Source organism: Metopolophium dirhodum, chromosome 7 (assembly GCF_019925205.1).
Source record: "Metopolophium dirhodum isolate CAU chromosome 7, ASM1992520v1, whole genome shotgun sequence".
NCBI lineage: Eukaryota > Metazoa > Arthropoda > Insecta > Hemiptera > Aphididae > Metopolophium > Metopolophium dirhodum.
Window position 1 is genome coordinate 13526424 of NC_083566.1, and position 22515 is coordinate 13548938.

A 22515-nucleotide genomic window follows, 5' to 3' on the forward strand; every position below is an offset into this window, starting at 1 on the left:
GTACGTATTGACTTTAAAATTAGCTAGGACATGTGGAGAACTATGACATAAGTGTTTATAAATTTAAAAAAAACATTTGTTAACAATTATGCTACTATATTGTGCGGCTTAGAATAATTGTATTTAAACTTATCCAAGTTATCTAAAAACTCATAAAGCATACTCACTGCAGTAGTCCATCAATTAAAAATATAAATTTACTATGAAAGAACGACGATATTTTTACAAATATTCCCAAATATACATAAATATATTATGTCTGTATTAAATACAAATAACTTTGTTCCAGATCTCCTCAATTTTTATTTTTTTTTTAAATATTATTACTAATAAGTCGTAAACTTGCAGTTATTATTAAAAACTTTAGTCATTAGTATGAATGTTGTTTCAGATAAACAGCATACTTTTATACAGACCTACCCTATTAAAATATTTAAGAACTTGTAAAAAGTATTTCTGCAAATGACCTCGATAAATTGTCGAAAAAATAATGGAGCCCAATGTAATTTCAATACAGGTATTCCATATATTTTTAGTTTTAGCTACAAGGTGAACCGTTTTTATATATCTATGTGAATTATATTATGTTTAAAATATACATTTCTAACCCCTGCGTGTAGTAGGTAAATATTACAGTATGTATATAGCATATATTCAATGCTCGTGACAGCAATACTATATATACAAGTGCATAGTGGATACACGAGTAATGATAGGTATCTATCGCATATAATGTGTCAAATCTATTTATTTATAATATAACTATATCATATAAGTGCTCTGAATTTTAAATGTATCAGAATAAACACGTTGCTAGGTGGAGAGAATAAAATGCTTTTTATGAAATCGATGCGGTTGAGGTTTATTTTTATACAACTACACATGTAAGTACATGTAGAGGACAGTGTATTATGTTATGAATTAAATTATTTAAATTTACAATGAACTATTTTAATATTTTATATGATAACCAATAAGTAGGTACCTAGTCTAATTTAATTTAGTTGTACCTATTTTATAACCTACTTTATAAAAATTTAAAAAAATCTGATTTCGTTGGATAAATCACTGGGAGAGGTTTTTATACGAAAGAGTTAATAGAAATATAGCATTAAAAAACGAAGATCAGTGGGACTTGATTGACCAAAAAATTAACAATTTTATATAGATAATGATTAGACTGCCTAAACAAAACATACCAAAATATGTTACTATGTTAGATCTAAAATAATATTATAGATTAACTACCTACACTTTCTGATTGTCCCTACCTTACCAACATTTCTTTTAAAAAATATTTTATTATTCCAACTGTTAAACTAATATTATATTTTCTAATTTTAATATGACACAGTATAATTTATTGATAAACACATTGATCACAAATAAATATTGAAAAGGTACAAACATGTAATAATATGAATATTTCGTCACTGTGGACAGCGATGCTGTAATTTATAATGCCCGACAACCTACGTCCACATGTAAAATAGACTAGGTAAGAATGGGCATAATGCGATTCGCTGATACGACACCTCACTGAGTAAATGGTAGATATTTTCATTAAAAAAATGTTATAGTGTTGGCCGGGTCTTACCTGAACCACGGTCAAGTGGATGGGAAGTGTGTGCACAGGTAGGTAGTTGTTATCGTCGATCAGCGTATAACTGGGCCCGTGGGACGAGAAATGTTATCGCAGTAATGTCGCAAATAATATAATACAATATGTTTAATATTGATAAAAATTGTTCACTCAATTTCGTTCGTCGCAATGGATGAAAATGATTTTCATCAACAAATAGAAAACATATAATATATTATACACGATGATAAAACATATAACATTATCATTTGTAATGTAATATCTCAGTATCTGGATATATAGTTACAATAGTCAATAATTTGGAAATTTGTTGTGAAGCAATCATTTTTTTGTTTTTATAATGCAAAATAAACTTAACAATCGGGAGATGTTAATATTCTCATGAAAATGTTTAAGGATGGATAATGTCCTACCCTTTGAAAAATTATCACGGTGGATTTTTTTGAGGGATTTTGTCAGTTTTACCCAGGATTTATAAAAAGTTTTTAGAACACTCTTTCCGTCAAAACCGTGGTCAGGAATAAAAAATACATCATTTTAAACCCGATAACTTTATAGCTATAGAAATGAATGTGTACATATATAATATTATACTCAAAACATTTTATTGTTCGAAAAAGTTTATTTTTGTTGCACTTAGGTAGATATTATGCCTAACTAATTTGTAATTTGTTATTACTTATTACTTTTCTAGTCTTTTTTTAAGTTCAACAAATGGAAGTTAGGAATTGCATTATTATTTTTTTTTATTCAAGCTTTTATAATTTGTTTATCAAAAGTATAATAATATGTACCTATTAGAATAAGCAATATTTTAGATACATAATTATCAGTAAATTCGCAATTTTAAATGGTTATAGAAAACAGTATACATATATTAAATTGTGATGTTATTCAGCTTGAAATCTTTCACAAGTTATTTTTAAATGAAAAATACTTGGAATTGGGTTTTAGATACAATATTTAAAAGTGCGTTCGTTTGAAGACTATAAATAAATATTATCTACTATTTGTTGAGAATATAAAATAGTAAGATGTGTAATGTGTTTTTATGAATTCCGTTAAATGTTGACATTATAATAAAGATTTATTTATGTAATACTAAACAGCATATAATAATAAATTATGTTTGTTTAAATTAATTTGTTTTAGATTCTGAGCGTAGTATCAAATATATTTATTTACAATGTTGTGCGATGTAATCACCTTTTGGGGCAGTGGAAATTTGATTTTCTACTTCAGCATTTTTTCTGGTAGGAAAGTGAATCTAGTTAGTACTTTGGGTTATTTTGTCATAATCTAAAAATATTATTCGTGGATACTTGAAACTTTTACACAATGAAATTTTAGGAAAAAATTAATTCAATTTTTTTTCAATTTTGTTCAATCGACATAGCTGCGAGTATTTATAAATATACCTGTTAGCGATGGCTCTGTACTGTCTATAGACCATTTCGTCTTTTTTTTTCTCACTTATTCGATGACAGATATGGAGTGGTGCACTTTTTACTAGTTACACAATATAATAGTATGTAATGAATGACTGATGAGTGATGATGTTGAATTCGTTTTAGTTCGAAAACATGGAATCGAGCTCAATGTCGATTTTATAATTCATCATAATATGATATTATTGAATTTTGATTATAATACCAATATTAGTTATCAGCATAATTAAATTGAACTGTATTGATGGTCCTGTCATTAAACTTAACAAAACATATTATAATTCACCATAAATCAAATGCGTTATTCAAGTTTTATTAGTTACTGCCATCACTTGCATCAGTTATCGTTATACCTACATATAACAGATTATGGACTATATAGTGAAGTAAGAACAAAAAAGATGGGCAAGTAGATATCGGTCTGCTGTATACAGTAGGGGTCTAGATGATTCACTGTAATAGATATGTTAAATTTTAACTCAATGATATGAAATCATTATACATGAAAAACGATTGTGAGCGAATACGGTCTGTAGTCAACCTGCGTATTACTAAGTATATTTTATGATATTATTGCTGTTAAAGTAATGTATTTTACTATTAAATATGAATACTATAAATACTCATTTATCTACGCGCAGAACAACATTGATAACTAACTAAAACAGAACAATATTCCACGATCGTAAAAAAGTTTAAAACGAAACGTCATCAAGCATTCATGCAGTCAATCTAGAAAATGCAAATAGTCGTTCAAAACATAATACATTTATGACAGGCACTTAGCTATTAGTCATTCTTAGTTTACTTTTATTTATGAATTATAAATTAATTCGTTAACACACATCATAAATAATTCTTGAACTACAATCTGTCTACGGCCTACTCTCTACACGGTACATTTTAATATAATATATTATCACTAAATACCTTTCATAGTTTCATTTCGATGTATAACGCATGTTAAGTTCTAAATACAGATTTAGACCTATTCCCACGGGACGCGAACACTTTAACACATTTAGTTTTTGTCCCCGACAAAATATTATACAGTTTAAAGTGCATATACCTACGTAAAAACTATTGCGTAAAGATAAAATTATTATTAATTAGTATTAATTTTAAAAGTAAGTTTAAATTAACAATGTTGATACAATGAAGTAAAAAATGTAATCTTAATATTTTAGTTCCAATATAAATGTGACCGTTAAATTTTAAGTAGAGTATAATAATGTGTAACAACTATAACAACGTCTAATAAAGATAATAATTAGATTTGTTGAACTGTAACATTGATATATTTTTGTTTATTTTGGCAACAAACGTATTTTTGTATTCGGCAAGGAATGTATACATTATTCATAATTATGTAATTAACACAATGACTAATAACAAAATTACGTTGCCTGATATATAAAGATTAATAACATATTATTTAATACATTATATTATTATATATATTATTTTTCTTTAGATACAAATTATTAAATAATATTATGATGTGTAATATTAACATCAGCCAATGGACAAGTTGCAAAGGCTGGTTGTAAAATATTTATACAAATTTGAAATTAATAATAGTATTTATATTTTTACTGTACGTATTTATATAGATAATATTCGTATATTGCTACATTAATTTTTTTTTTAAATTTTTTGTTTCAGTTACAAAGCAGTGATAGTCAGAGACATTGAAACACTAGTGACGTATATTCTGATATTCTTATTCGTATTCGGTTCGTAATACTATTACTATCTACCGATAAAAAATGAGAGGTATGTGTGTATGTCAAAAATAATTATTTACATTTACAAATTGCATTACCCGCAACATTATTATTACTTTACTCCCTTTAGCCTCAGCCATCGTAACCAGATAAAAAGTGACATATCGCCAATATGTTGCCACGTGTCCCTTGTTCACTGGTAACTTTTATTATTATTTAACGTTATTTTGGTAAAAAAAAAAAATAGAAAAAAAAACAAGAGGTGCGAAAAAAAGTAGCTAACGATCATGTCACATTGCCTGTACAAACGGTAGACCGTGAACACAAAAAATATTATTATTACTACGTCATTTTTGTCAACAACAACGTATTTATCATGCCACGACCTTTTTCTGTTCAACATAATACCTTTACCACATTTATTTATACGGCTTATACATACGTGTGCTTGTGTATACGTATTATATATTAATACATTATAAATGAGAATACCTACTTAAATGCATGTGCATGTGAGAGTGTCTGCACTGCATGCAGCGTCATTTTCATAATGAAGACAGCATCGGTCTTACAGAAGGAAGTGTTAACGCAAACATTACACTATTACCTCGGATGCTTTGATGGTTCTACGATAAAATATTCCACTTTTAATTGATGTTTGGATTGGCTCTGAGGTTGAAAAACAAAAGTAAAACTTATTGACTTTTAGTGAGAAAAAAAAACAAAAAAACGAATATACATTTTAAACCTGGGATAACGCACTTCCAGACTGACAGTCGTTAGATCGGTATCGTTGCTTATTATTGCGGGTCGCGGTAACTAGATTTTGGTAATATTTATAGTCGAAAGATAAGTGCACTCTGCATCGTAAATGAGTGTGTGGTACAATATTAAAACCTACATTTTTAACTGAAATAAATTACACACTTCATGTTGTGCCTACATTAAGTATGCTTGTACGAACGGGTAGGTACCTATACAAATATGTCGCTAACATATATTTTTTGTTGTGCATTAAGCGATAGTATTATTATATAACTCCATGCAATAGTTATAACTTATATATTATCAACTTTGATTTTTAATTTACGCTAATAACATTAAGGCTGAGTATTTTATTGAAGTTTATTGTTTAATTTAATATCTCAGTTTGAGGACATTAAATCTATAGGTATAAAATATATTCTTCTTTCAAACCACAGCTGCATGTCTTAAAAAAACGATGTTTCTTCTACCTAATAGATCTCCTTCTGGTCCGTATTTTAAGCTGATTGCACATGCTCGTTTTTCGTTTTTATTGATAGCACTTCCTATGTAACCTATATATATATATATATTAACTGTTGTATTGCAGCTGGCTACAGCATACAACGGTTCTACAGTATTATCTATCCAATCGGATGCAATGGCCCATATTTTCACGTATAAAGCTAACATATATATATGTTCATAAAATAATAAATTTCATAAAAACGTATATTTACCAGTCACCGTAACGTAGGTAATGATATTGTTCCATGATCAAAATATTCCAAGAAACATAATAATCATTGAGCATATATTATAGCATTCGTAGTTTCCTCATTGAACATTATATATATATTTGAGTGTTTGAATTTTTCAAATGTTTATGTAAATAATAAATTTTATATAAAAGTAAATTTTATATTCATTTTATATTTTAATATTGTAAATGTTTATAATATGGAGTTTATAAAATATATCAGGCCAATATGACACTATTGTATGACGAATTTTCTCAGTAAACCAGACCTTATGGAATAATATTTTATACGTGTAGAGGCTGTCATTTAGTCTTCAATTTGTTAACTGAGACTGTGAACTGGCATAACATGAAAATCTGGGTAAATGGGTATCATACTTTCCACAAATCTATTATCATGACATTTAAAAAAAATGATTGAATAGTAGGTACCTAGGTAAATAATACGAACATATTTGAGTGTGTGCTTTAAATATCATAGAAACCTGAAATATAGGTACTATATCGATGTCTAACAATAATGAATGTTAAGTATTTATTTAACTTACTGGTTGTCCTATTTTGTGTGGTTACATTCTATGTTAATAATGTTCTTTATAATAATTTAAAAATAATCAACAATACTATAGGTAAGGTAATATATTATGAACAAAATGTTCATTAGGTATGTTAATTTCGAGGTACCTAGGTAATTCTGATTTAGTTTCAATGTTGTATAATTAATAACGATAATACGATCCAGTAAGATAAGCAGAAGACTAAATAAGTAGGTACTTAAAACTTATATTGTGCGTGGTGTATCAATATGAATATATTTAACGATTTTTCTTTCAAACATTTAGGTTCTGACTTAATTTACGTAGATTTAATGTTCCACATCAAACAAAGAAAGTTATCAATTTCTAGAACCCAAACTAGTGTTTGAGATGTTTGTGGTATTTAGTATACCTACTTGTCATTTGTAAGCACTAACTTATAAAACAGTAAGCAATTACTTTTTTTCTTTGCTCTGCAATGCGCAGCGTTCTCCTGGAATACTTTACAATGTACCTATATATGATATGACAAAATTAAATAATTTTCAGAATATTTTCCGAAATTCTAAATATATAGAAAATGAAAAATTTATTAGAATATAGTCATGCAAATGTACATAGTTAATTCGTCTTGGAATGTTTTGCTTTTCCCATTTTTATTTTTAAATTTTAGAGTCTAAAACGGAGTTTTTGTGTGTGTTTTTTCTTTGTCTCTAATCACGATGTGTTATATACTAGAAAAAATGATTATATTTTCAATGCTGGTGTTTTCTAATAAAAAATTGGATCTAGTTATTACTTTCAATAAGTCAAAATTGTAAATTCTCAGTGTGTTTTTGAATAAAAAAAAATAATAAACGAAAAATAAATGAATAAAAAATAGTAATTTTTACAAAAATCCAGTATGCATTACAAAATTGATTTTGATTTTTTTGAACACAAAATAACCGTCGATACTTGAAATTATCAAAATATTTTATATTGCCATATTATACACAAGGTATAATTTTCAAAATGTTTTGACCCTTTTAGGACTATTTACAGACAATTCCATTAAGACATACTTCACATTTTTTATTTTTTTTCTACAAATGTCGATGGAAAAATGTTCAAGCATTTTTTAACATACCCAATGATCTTCCCTCTTTTTAGTAATTTTTTTTTATTTAGGACTTTAAATCGGTGTGAATTCTGAATACGATATGAAAAAACGGTACGGAAGGGCAACGTATTGACCTAATTTATAGTTATTATATTGAATTTTTCTTTACTATAAATTTAAGTTAGCATGAATATAATAAGAAGATATAACTTTTTGAATAGGTAACTCAATATTTCGTTAAAAATTACAATACCACCCTATGATTTGTTACCCAAATTATGCTAGTACCTATTTCGATGAACTAATTTATGAAATCAAAACATGATTTCATGAAAAATTAATTTATTCTAATATGTTTTACAAAATTAATATTATTTATCATGTTAAAAATTGTTGTCTAGCACCTATATATTATAAATAGCTATATGATATTATATTGACATAAATAGGATCAAAAACAATGCACTATTAAGAGATATTCAATTTATCAGACATGAGTCTTTATATTTTGGAGCAATCATTACTTCCTTAATTTTTTCGTATTGTATTTTGAATTTAATTCAAATTAGAGCATTATAGAATATTTTCAACGTCTTGATCAAAATTTGGTTAAAACAAACTCATTCACATTAGATTTTTCGAAATAAACAACAGATAAGTGAAAAAGAAAACTTGATAATATACAATACCTAACTGTCCTACTCCTAACTTTTAGATTATGTCATTTATTTTTTATTTTTATTTTATTTTATTTTTATTTATTCTTCAAGAAGATAATGAGCCCCACTGAACATGTTCGCGTGGGGCCCATGAATACACAATTTGAAATATAAATACATTAAATAGTTCTTATAAATTAAATAATTACAATTTGTAATATACATTTCTCACATACCTAACTATAATATTAATAATATAAGTAAATATTTATTTTATTTTATTTATTTATATAATATAATATTACAATACACCATTATGTAAAAAAATTGTGTAGTCTTATGAACAAATTTTCTCCATAAAAACGTGTATTGACAAAATAATATAAACATTAATAATATTTAAAAATTAATGAAATGAAAATGTTCCGTTATGCAAAAAATTACACGTTTTATAACTTCTTATTATTGTTATTTACATTGCACAGTGTGTTTGTTATTATTTTTATAGTACTATTATGTATTTAAAAATTCAATTTTCGTTATTAAATATATTTTAATATTTTATTTGTTGTATTTGTACACAGTTGTTCGATAACATTTTTAATAAGAATATTGAGGTACTTGTTTCATAATAAAATAATATAATATGACATTTAAACTCCTTTTATGATATTCTTCTCGTTTAGTAAGTTAGTTTTCCTATTTTGGGATCGTAATATGGGTACAATTCTATAATATTATATGTTTAACATGAATTATTTCAATGTGTACAATTCAATAATCAAATATTATACAAAGTATTTTTGTAATTATCATAATGCAAATTGTTTCGTTATCAATTGGTTTTCCTTTTTTTACCAATAATCTTTTGTATTCTAAGAAAATTGTTCAATTTGTAGTTTGTACAATAAATTAATTCTATAGCTACACTAATATATAAAATTATTAAAGAAAATTAATAAAATAAGTTTTATTGCTTAAATTAATAATCTTTGAAATTAAAAATATATTATACACTTTTATTTTTTAGAAAAGTAATGCATTTTATTACAAACAATGAATTGTTGACAAACTCAATCATTATTCAATTATATTGGGTTTCTTGTATATTCACTCGAATTGCTGCTACATACGCAGAATAAATGGAAATTGTTTCTATAGTTATTGGATTAAAATTAAATAAAACAACTAATCATTATTAACGCAGGATTTAAAAAGTTATTATGACAGCCACTAACAATAATTATTATTTTGCTATTGTTTTTCATCGTTTAAATTTAAAATAATTCAAAGAGAATGTAAACGATTTACTGTTATTGGAAAGTTAATGCCACAATGTGGTGAAATTTTTCTAACCTTTTTATATTTTTTTATTAGTTATAGCTTATTCATGATAGTAAATATAATTATCATAGTGGTTTGATAAGGGTGACCTCTACTATTTAGCCAGGTATTTGACATTTGTATGAAGATTCATCAAATAATAGTATCGTTTATCTTATGAAACTTTAATTGTCACACATAAATGTTGTTTTTATTAATCAATATTTCCAAACAAACACTTAATATAATATAATAGCCTCTTCAATTTTTTTTTAATAGGAAATGTTCAAATTAAATTTGTTTAATAATATAACTAAATCTAAATTTAAATGTTCATTGATAAATAACTGTTAGACGAATGTTAAAAAAACTTTTTGACATTTTTTCATCACCGTACTTTCATTAAAAACTGTTAGCTCATCAATAGATATTAATGTAGTCTAGGTAAACTCATAGTTGGTCTTTAATGACCTGTATCTTAACAAATGAATAAAATGTTCAATCATTATTTATAACAAATTAATTTAATTAATGGAATGCGGGCCTTTCGTAGTACTTTTCTAAAAATATATTGGAAATACTTTTTAAATGTCCAGATTAATTTACAGTCCATAAAATATTCATAGTCTATAATCTTAAGTGATAGTTAAAATTGATTATTATTTTAATTTTCCCAGTAGTTTTAAAAGTAATGATCCTTATGTTTTGTTGAGAAATAATATACATATATATATATATATATATATATGGTACATATATTTCAATGTTAATTGTGTATTATAAATTGTAACTATGTAGTAAAACGTTTGTTTGTAAGTATAACGCTTAAAAAAATAATACAAGGTTCCTTATATGTTGTAATTATTGAAATAAAAAACGATTGTAACTACTTAGTCAAGATTTTTAAGAAGCTCGAAGATATCACAAAAATATGTAAATTATGTTTTAGTTAAAATTAACCTAAGATTTTAAAATATAATTTGAGGTTCTTCATAATATGTTTTTAAATCGACCTAAATGTGTGATACATGACATAGATTTTTGATTTCGAAATAAATCACAATTCACACGTAAAAATATAACTATTTATCATAAAACTGTTTATTATTTTGTTGTACATAATTCAAAAAATATAAATTGTAGGAACTTAAAACATTTCATTATCAGTTAGTTCATCATTTTCTATCAAAATATTTATAGGCATTTAATATTTGAATTATTATTTATTGATATAAATTTGTAAGATTGACTAAAAATACAATTGTATACAAATCCCCAAATAATATGTTGGAAAATGTAGAAAATACATAGTAATATTTTATTTTAAATAGCGTTTAAAGTAAACATTTTGACAAAATCGGTTCAAAAAAATCAAGTCAAGGTTGTCTAATTCACAACAATCAACATCTACTAAACAGAGCCACTTCCAGAATTTTTTGGAAAAAAAAACAAAAAATCCAATAAAAACATGAAATAATTATTTTCATTTTACTTTTAGAGAGAATTTACAATAAAGTTTTTTAAATTTAATATCTAATATCATACATTGTAAAAATATAAATATATGTAATATAAGCTTAGGTCAAAACATTAGTAGTAGATGATCATATTTACGTTTATTTAACATTATAAATAATTAATTAAAACAGAGAAATTAAATAACAAAACAAAGCTACTCCCTGAAGTAATATCTAAAAAAAAGGGATTATGAAGTAAATGCATTTTTAATTTAAGTATTTAAGGATGTAGAGATTAACTGATTATAAAAGGGAGAAGAGGGAAAAAAATTAAGTCTGCTAAACATTGTACGAGTATATGACCTACCACATATAAAAAAAATAAAAGTAAAATATAAAAATAATAATTTGAATATCTATGCTATAAGAAAGTAATTAAACTACCTATGAATGAAAATATGTTCTTTAGTGCTGGGTCAAGCGCTATGATAATCATAGTAGGTAAAAAGTACCTATTGTAATAATACTGCTTAACAAGAACTCAATCAGACATTACGATGAACGATACTTAGAATAATATTTTCCTAATAGATATTTTATTTATATTGACTATATAATTTATAAATTTTTGCAACTTTTACAATACAAAAATAATGCTACAAATCGTTGAGAAATTTTTTTTTCGCAATATTTAACTTCGACTACAACTGATACTATTTATAGCTCTTATGCAAATTATCACATAAATATTATAATACATTTACCTACCTACCTCAATATTGAAAAATTGATGATTTGAATTGATGTCTCTAAATTAAAGGTAAATAAGCATTTCATCTATATAACGCCTTAAATCAGTTATTTTAATATATAATAATATCAAATTTATTGAAAAGTACAAGTTTTGTTTAAAATACATATTATTTAATAATACCTACAGTTCTAACTTAAAAAAATGTTATCTATATTATATATATAAAAGATAGTTCAAAAAAATGTTAAACCATTTATAACTCAAAAACGGCTGGACCGATTTCAAAAATTTTTTCATCATTAGAATGCTACATTTTTTAGATTTACGATGGGAAGTTTTGTTTATAAATGGATGCTATGGTTGCTATTATAATAATAAATATTAGTTGCCATTGGTTAATAATAATAATAATAATAATAATAATAATAATAATTGGTTATCCGTTAATTAAATTAATATATATTCAAGATAATCGATGAAAATGTTTAATGTTTTTTTTTTTTTATCGATAATAGAAGCACCTTTTGTATTTTCGGGCATATCTCAAAAAGTACTCAACGGGTTTTCATACGGTTTTCACTAATAGATCGGTCGAGTCACGGGAAAGAATTTAATGTAAAATTTGTCTTGGAAAAATTAATTGGTTGGCCGAAAATAATAACAATAATAAATTAATGTTTGTCTGTATGCCCTTTATTCATTTCTAAACGATTGGATCGATTTTGATGAAATTTTTTGTGTGTGTTTGAGTGCAACCAGGGATTCCGAAATGAGATTTGAACTCACAATTGGATCTGGTAGGTCCAACCCCGGAGAGGTGCTCAAACAGGGATTTTGATATTTACGATGGAAATTTGTGATTATAAATGGTTGCTTTTGGTTATAGGAGAAATAATTAGTAGAAATTAGTATTTTATTTGTATATTAGTATTTTATTTGTATATTGGTGGCTATTTGTTAACCTGACAGATCAGGTACAAGCATGCATCAAATCTAATTTTCACACATTGCCTACCAAGGTGGCCGAGTTGCACTTACTGCAGAGAGTATTACACCCAAAAGGAGTTGAACAATCACAATTTTTTTAAGAGTTGTCATTTTGTACGGGCAACAAAGTGCGCGGGATCAGTTAGTAGGTATTAAATCAAAGTCTTTTGAAATTTTCATAAAAATAATGTAATAATATACTTATAAGTTATAACCACTAACCTGTAACAATTTTAAGCAATGTTATAATAACTGTGTACAATAGGTAACAACGAGTTAATTCCGATTTTAGAAATTCGAAAACTTAATTACCTACTTGGTGAGGTGGAAAACATTTTATTGTTATGTTTTCCTTTTAATTGGATTAATCAAACCTTTAATAATTGTATTAAGTATAAACAATAAATGTTTCAAAATTTACATTGTAAATTATTATTGATTTATTTACCGATTAATATTTTTAACTGCTCTTTTATTGGAGCATACATTTGTATATCATATTTAAATATTAAATTTAAACACACAAATGGACAATTATTAAAAAATAACTTTTTGCACAAAAAAAATTACTAATGTCTGATAACAATGACGGAAACGATAAATTTCCTCGATTATTTTGCGTCTGTTAACATCTTTTATATGTACATATTTATTTTTTTTGTTTGCAGTCTGCTATAAGTAAAACGTTATTAAACAGTTGAATGGTGTTGGTTGCTGTCATGGTACTTTCAACAATAGGATACTCAATATGTATGCTCTATAGCCAACAATAATAATATTTACATTTCAGCAATAATAATTTGCATAATAAATATTATTATTATTATTATATGTTTTCAATGTCTAACCATCAATAGCTTTATTTAGGGTTTCAGTATTATTTATTATTATTTATTTAGCAATACCCTGTTATAAGAAGATATTGTTAGTTTTATGAAGGAAATGAAGAAGAAAATGATAAAATGTGTAAAATGTATAGTTAAATAATTAATAAATATTAGAGTATTTTTGGCTTGGCCATTTGAAAGTAAATGTTTTAGTTTCCATATATCGTTTTTTTATTTTTAGGTAAACATTGAAAATCAACAATATATACATAACTAGTAGAAGGTACCTACATGATTCCTATAAACTACAATGGTGCATATTATGTAAATACATATTTTATAGTATTTACGTATCCAGTGACCAGTATTGAATTTATAACTTTACCCAACCGTTGAAAAACTTTTACAAAAACAAAAAACAAATAAAAAATACAGATCATTCATATTTATACTAGTATAGTTACAATAGTATATCGTGTATGTAAATTATTATAACCAAATAAGAAAATTTTTTTGCAATTTTTTGTCTACTTTTATTGAATTAATTTAATGTGCATTTAGTTAAATACCTTTTATTTTAGCATTTAAACTGTTAAGTATATTACGTATGTTGTATAACACATACTTTAAAGCATATTACAAAAAGCATTAAGAATTAAAAATTAGTAATATGACATCTTCTGAAGTAATAATTAAAACTTGTATATTTTAATTTCAATGTACATACTTATTCGGCTTTATTTATCTATGGAATATGGCATTCATTATGAGTAACAAATAAGGTTAATTTCAAAATTAAATATGATAATAATTGTTAACAACTACAACAGTAGTTCATTTAAAAACTTTTCGATCATTATAAAACATATATGGCCTAAAAACATGTTCAATATTCGTACATTTTAAAATTTGTATCAAACTTGCAGTAAATGGTGTACTTCAACTATGAAAATGTATACAAATTCGTAAAATTATTTTTTTCCAATATTTTTGCTTATAGGTATATTTTCAGTTTTACTCGGAGTTATTATTTGAATAATATTGTCATATTATTTTATTTATATTGCATACTAATTGCCCTTAAGGGCGTTATTTGTTTTCTATAATAATAAATTAAAAACAATTACTATTATCATAACCCGTTTATGAATATTAATGTCACGTTTACTTTATAACCAATTAAAAATTTGAATAAAAACCTATCCGATGTATATTAGCATCATTTAACTGCTTAAGTAATATAAATTATAATAAATCTATTAATTAAATCACTGTGTCAGTAACATGGACCCGAACGATGTGAGTGATTAAAATTAAAATTCATTTTTTTAAATATTGTTTGCTTTTAAAAACATTAAATTCTATGGTGTCTATCAACCGTAATACCTATGGTACACAGAAAAATCAACAGTGGATAGTAATCAGTTTTTCCATCAATAAAAGTTATCTGAATAAAAAAATTCTTTTGCTCGTTAATCAGCAACCAATTACAAAATTATACGACATGGGGAAACTACAAATATTGAGAAATGTTTTAATTTTCTGAAAATCGTCCATGAAAATAGTTCCACAATTTTCCTCGTAATTGTGTCCGTATCCAATTAAAACTGTGACGTTTTATTTCCCAGCAACGTTCATAAAAACACCGGATTAGTTCCGCCGACTAGGAACATACAAAATAATGGTATAATCGAGGGTATAATATTTTTTTCCTCCGACGTGTACCTACCTATTATTTAGTCTTGTTAGAAGAATGTATGTCGGATCATAGTTGCCGATTGACCGAGGACTCACGTGAACCGATCGTCTGCAGTATAGGGGTGGGTCGACGTGACATGTCACGCCAAGTGTAAAGGGCGATAAAACGTTTAGTGCGTGAACGACACCTACAACAATTAGGGTGGGTGTGTGTTTGTGTACGTGATAGGTGGCCCGAAATTAATGCATCACTACAACAGTATAATAGCCAAGAAAACGGCGTATATAGTAGACGACACGTTTACACCCACACCACCCGTCCGGAGACGCACTTGGCGACTAATTGACTCCGTGAAAGCTTATAGCGACAACCTCTCCCACCCACACCCCCTGGGGGTAGATGGGAGAGCGATAAAACGTTTGTCATTGTTGACTGGTCCACAAGCTGTTGGATGCGACGATATCTCCTGCAACCTATACATGTACACCAAACGACGGCGTCATCTTATTAGATTAATGAACGAATCGTAAATTACTCAGACACAGCTACAGCAGCAGCAGTGTATATATTTTATACGATTTAGTATACCTACAGTATATAAGATGATTTTTTTTATATATAAATAACAAGCACTAATAATATAGTAATATGATTTTCAAAATAAAATGTTTTTCTTTTTGGTAAATTTGTAAGATATTATGATCTATAATTATTCAACTCTAACATTTCATATCATCATTATTTTTATAATTGATATTTTTTACTGAGAGCTTGAGCCCGGATTAAGGGGGGCAGGGGGGCCATAGCCCACAACGGATGTTGAACAATAGTGGACTACTAAAAATAAAAACACTTTATGATGGTAAAATCAAAATGGTTAATGTATAATAATTGTAGTGTCGTAAAAAATAATATTGTAAAAAATCAACAAAAGAATTCACATCGTTTTGTTACTTAAAAGTTTGATAAAAGGTAAATTCACTCTAACATCGAAAGTGACAGCACCCTATTGAAACTAGCGGAGGAAAATTTGCTATGTCATCCGTGTGTAAGACGGATAGATACAACATATGCGGGTGTGACGTCCTTTTAAAAGGATACTACACAAACATTTACCGTCTCCGTATTTAAAATGACAAATAAAAAAATTACTAAGCTACTTATTTAATATTTCTCGTACATTCAGTTTTGTGTGCAAGCATATAACCAAAATCAAGTCAAATCAAAATATGTTTTAAGAGCTCACCTCATGATAAATACAAAATAAATGATCGTGTACAAATATTGTTTTCAGTAATTTAATTTTAAGACTGAGGTCTTGATTGAGATATTAATCTTTTAAATAAGTACCTTATATCCATTAGAGCTATAATAAGTATTTATTATATTTACTTACATTGTTGGGATATTATTTTGTGACCTAATTAAAATAGCGATAATAGATACACATAATCTGGTGGACATCCGTTCCGTATTTTGGTTTGTAAATTGATGGTTTTTTGGATTTTATTCTGGAATTTAATGGGATGGAAAAATGATCTAGGAGTGGTTGGTAATACATGTCGGAAATATAATATAATGAGTTAATTTCGATAGAGCGTAGTAGTGTTCTCGAAAATTCACTTTAAATTATGAATTCAAGTATATGAATTAGTATTAATTTTTTAGTCAAGTATAAGAAGTTTAATAATATGTTAGTTGTATGTAAAATTGTGTACAGCTAATTGAATTAATTAACAACCGATAGTGTATAATTTATAATCTTAGTTGCTGCTATTAAAGTATATATTATTATTTATTTGTTTTACGGTACTTTTACCTATAACACTGTCATTTAACTTCATTTTATCATTTTTTTTTTTCCAAAGAATATATTATATATTGTATTAAACGATAATTACATCCTATATAATTAAATACTTAATCAATTTTATTATTAATTTATCAATTATTTTCCAATGGGTACGTATCGCATCTAATTTCAAGTTAAATTTTAATGTAAATATATGAGGATTTTTAAGTTTTTTTTAAAAATCTAATTTTAATTTTATAGTTTCAAATTTGATCCCAAACAGTTAAGTATTTAGGGGGGCTGGGAGTGGCAGATCACTGTGTGCGGCACTTTTTACTTCATTAATTTTAAATCAAGTATGCTAATTAGAATGAAAAAAATCTGAATTTTGAAAACTTCAAGACTGTCGTAAATAAGAAAATAATAATAATGTAGTTAAGTAATAATAATTAGGTAGGTACCTAATTAAGTTAGTTTTAATTGGGAGATAGATCCGATATCATGAACAAATTATGTAATGATGTGAATTCAGAAAAACGTCGGCGTGTTCAGCTCTGAAAACTCAATTTTTTGTTTTGTATCTTAAACTATGGGAGCTAAAAATTTGGTTGATAACTCATTAAAAACAACTTACCAAGAAGCCACGAGATGTGAAATTCAAAATCAAATTAACTTTTTGAATTTTAAAAAATAGTAAATTTTAGCTATATTTTTCTTCAACAACGAGGATCTCCGAAACTAAAGAACGGATTTTGTTGTTTAGGGTCTTGTTAGAATTACATTAGCTAGGAATACATTGAAGAGTTATATACCTTTATCTTTAATAGTTCTTTCACTACAACAGACCTTTAAAGTTGTACATTATGAACACACACATATGTGTAAATAAGAACTAAGTACTAAAGTTAAAAATTCGTTTAAAATTTTAAGATGGCTAAGAAGTACAAGTAAGAAGTAAGTTCTATAAGAATAGTAGAAAAGTACTAAAGTATTAAGAAGGGTTAACATTTTAGAGACAAATCATTAACATTTTGTACATACTTGAATAAAAAAATTTATTCTGATTCAGAGATCCTATTGTAATAAAATATGTATAGCATACATATATAGTTAATAATTCTCTAAAAATTGAAAACCAAGAAAATGTACATGCTGACATCAACTTGGCTATTATTTGTTCCAAATTATCCTATGACTAATGAAGTAAATTCTTGTAGTATATACGTTATAAAAATCAAGTTACTCATATTAAAATATTCAACCCTAACAACTAGGTGAAAATAGCGATCCTTAACATTATCATTTAAATTAACTCGTACGCATAGGCACAATAAATTAGTGGTGGGAGGGATGGGGGGGGGGGGGGGGGGGGGTGGGTTTAGCTTCCCAGTTTTTTAATCATATTTTAGTTTAAAACAATGAACTAGTACAATATTCTAGCCCCCCCCCCCCCCAGAAAAATTGCCCTAATTCCGCCTATATGTGCGTACTTACCATACATACATTAATATTGTTTGCACTTAAATCGAGATAAATGTTTCAACAGTTAATAATTTTATGTTTTTTCCAATCAAAAATATAGATTTTATGTAAGTTACTTCAAGGAGCACCTTTGACTCTGTATCGTTTAATATGGCTAAATTGGTTTCCGTATTAACATTGCAATAGTATGTCATATATAGTTAACATTAAACTATCTATATACATCATACTTATTATAAGACAGATTATACTATTGCGTCCTCTTTAACAAAATGTTAATATATAGTAAATACTAAATAGCTAGTAATCATTATTAAAAGCTTTTATATATTTAAACCTTAAGTATTTATCTAAATGTATAATAATAATTCAGTGTCATTATTTCAGTTTCAATAGAGGCGGGCAAACGTTTTTGACCACCAGACCACCCCAAATAGGTAACTTGAAAAAAACCTCTCGCGAGCACATACCTACTTAAATTTTTATCAAATTACTATAAACCGCCTCACATATTTTATAATTTAAATATTTTTACTCTAATCGTTGCAATCATTTTTATTAAGTAACAACATCATTATTTTGCAAACATAAGAGTAGTAGATATTTTATAAAAACAATTATACCCACATACAAATTAAAACTCTGTAAACTACTATTATTTTAAGTTATAATAATATGTTATTTTATAATTACTTGCTCAATGGTTCAAGTTTATCTGATTTTTTCATTTTTAAACATTAGAAGTTGTTTGCGATTTTTGAGCGATTTTCACTAACTTATTTTGGCACGTCTGATTTTGGCCGCACCACCAAATTGTTTTTTTTTTAAAAAACATTTAATAGAAGCACACTGAAAAATAAATAAATTTTATTATACTTAACTAAATTCAACACAATAGAGAATAATACACCAGACTATTACAAAATTAACTGAAATCTGAAATTAGTGATGAATTGCTAAGAGTGCTCATCGGTTGTTGTTTTTAGAATTTGTTTTAATTTTAGATTTTTTAAATAAAACTATATGGAATTATGATATTAATTATGTAGATTGTTGTACATACTAATAATATTATGTTCCTTTTCCTTCACAAAACACACACACAGACGCATTCAAACTTTTATGTACATTCAGCATGCGTCTGTCTAAATATAAATATATTCCAGCTATTAATTATTGATTAAGTACCAGTAGTAATTACATTAAATAATTAATCATTATGACAATAATACAATTTTTGCACACAATATAATATTTTCTCAAAATGTAATAAAACTATAGGCATGCTATTGCGCTAATAAAATATAATAATGGTTAAACGGAAACAACCAGGCACCGGCCAATCGGGCCGCTATTATAATTAAACAGAGGCAACTCCCCCCCCCCCCTCAAATGGCATCGCTGCAATAATCATAAAATATAAGTGCATGTGTATGCCAATTGGATGACGACTTTTATAGGACGTTAGCCCATACCTTCCACGCAATGTAGTGGTGGCTCGAGGAATAATATTATAGTATTATAATACATTTCACGACGATGACAATAACAATAATAATAATAATAATAATAATAATAATATTATATTATATAAATACACAATCCCAGAAACACTATGGGCTGACTGCGTTGCGTGGGGATACAACGCATGTCAACATTTGTGCAAAATTGATACTATAATAATACGTGTTACAATATATTATTATATATTATTTGGATGTCGTATTATTATTAACATCTCAACTCAGTGAAGGATTGACAATAATTATTGTGATTATGGTATCCAATAGGTAGGTATACTGTGTGCGGCCAACCTGATTTGAGCAGCCGAGCAGATTCACGGCGTAATTTCAGGTATCAAGGGCGATCGCTGGTGTACGGTTACTGCCCCGGCGATGATAGTGGACTGTATAAATGGTGGAAACGGAAAAAATATAGGAATGTGGGAACCTTACAGTCAATTTAATGTGAAATAATTGTAATGCCAAATGTCGATGGTAAAAAAGATATGCTAATAATTCAAATTATGTAAATAATAATAATGACAACGAACGGTGCTTATCGTGTAGTGTTAGTCGTAGTGGTAATAAATAATAAACATACATCGGTAATCAGGCGAACAAAAACTATTGATAATACAAATTATATAATACTACAGCTGATCCCGCTGGCACTTCGTTGCCCGTTAAATGTACCAATTCTATATGACTCAAACTTTGTTTAATTCGTTATATTTTAATATTCGGTGAATGGAGTTCAAAATTTATCTTAAATTTTCTGTTGCCTGGAATAAAAATTCTGATTCACAGCAGTATATTATCAGGTAGGCAATCTACTTGCGGTAGATCCCGGACCCCGTGCTGTTTGTACGTAAGTGTATGATTTAACTCTAAAGTATCAAAATTGTACCAAGGTTGTCATTTTTACTTAATTCCACCTACGGAGGATTAATATAATCAATTAATACAAAAGCCTAACGCAACCGTACTAAAATCCGATGAATAAAAAAAACAAATTTAACACTTTTTAAATTAGCCTATCTTCTTCCCAGAAGTCTAATCTACACACAAACATTCATTTTTATCTATACTAATATATAAAATGATAGTGTTTGTTTGTATGTTCGGGATGAACTCCGAAACTACTGAACCGATTTCGAAAATTCTTTCACCAATACAAAGCCACATTCTTTGTGAGTGTCATAGGCTAATTTAAAAAGGGAAGTGATCACCCTCAGTAGGTGCTCAAACAGGAATTTTGAGATTTACGATAGAAATTTTTGTTTTTCCAATGGTTGCTATGGGTTATATATATAGATAAAAATAATTGTATAGACGTCGTTGTTGTTTTTGGCCATGTCGCCAGGTGTGCACTTAAGAGGCCATAACTCCGGAACCACTTATCCCACAGCGTACAAACTTCACAGAAACTATCTACATATCAATTTTTTTATGTCCTGAAATTTTTATCGAAAATGGTTCGGTGGATCTTGAGTTATAAAATTTATTCAAAATGTACACTTATTGTTATATAATATACAGATATAATACGGCGGCGATGACGATATTACATATAGGTAATCGTGCAAACATTTGTTCGACAACGGACGTCGAACATAAAATATATTAAAAAATTATGACCTGACCTTTATGCTGTGACTCGGGCTGGTACGATGGCAGTTGGCCGGAACTTTGCAGGCTCGTAAAATGGTGACTGGACCACAGTTGAGGAATGGCACAAGAACGGTATCCGACGATAGGTAACGCACTATAGTTGACGGATTTGGCGCACGAATTTCTGTGGCAGAGCACGTTCGACCGGATTGTACTATTCGTCTCTCGTCACGAGCATAAATTTAATACGACGCGTCGTACAAACGGCTCGCGAAACCGGACCAGACTAAAAGTCGCGGGGAACTCGGCCGTACGATACCCGGCGAGCGGTAGGACAGGCTGACGCGCGGGACAGCGATAGTCGTGGAACAAGACACGGACCCCTGTCTCGGGGAAAATAATTTATTCCAGCCTGCACGACGGCTTATCTGCGGGCACCAACAGGACGTACCTATACATAGTTCAATATTACAGGAATAAATAATCATATAAGTGGAGGACG

General features: G+C 27.5%; 1 protein-coding gene across 1 annotated transcript in view; it reads left to right on the forward strand.

Annotated features, from left to right (window-relative positions):
• LOC132948754 (uncharacterized) overlaps nt 1–22515 on the forward strand; it is a 196723-nt gene that overhangs the window by 43945 nt on the left and 130263 nt on the right. Inside the window, exon 2 of the mRNA XM_061019392.1 lies at nt 4717–4827. The gene's annotated coding sequence lies outside the window, so the exon portion shown is untranslated. The remainder of the gene's footprint in view (nt 1–4716; nt 4828–22515) is intronic.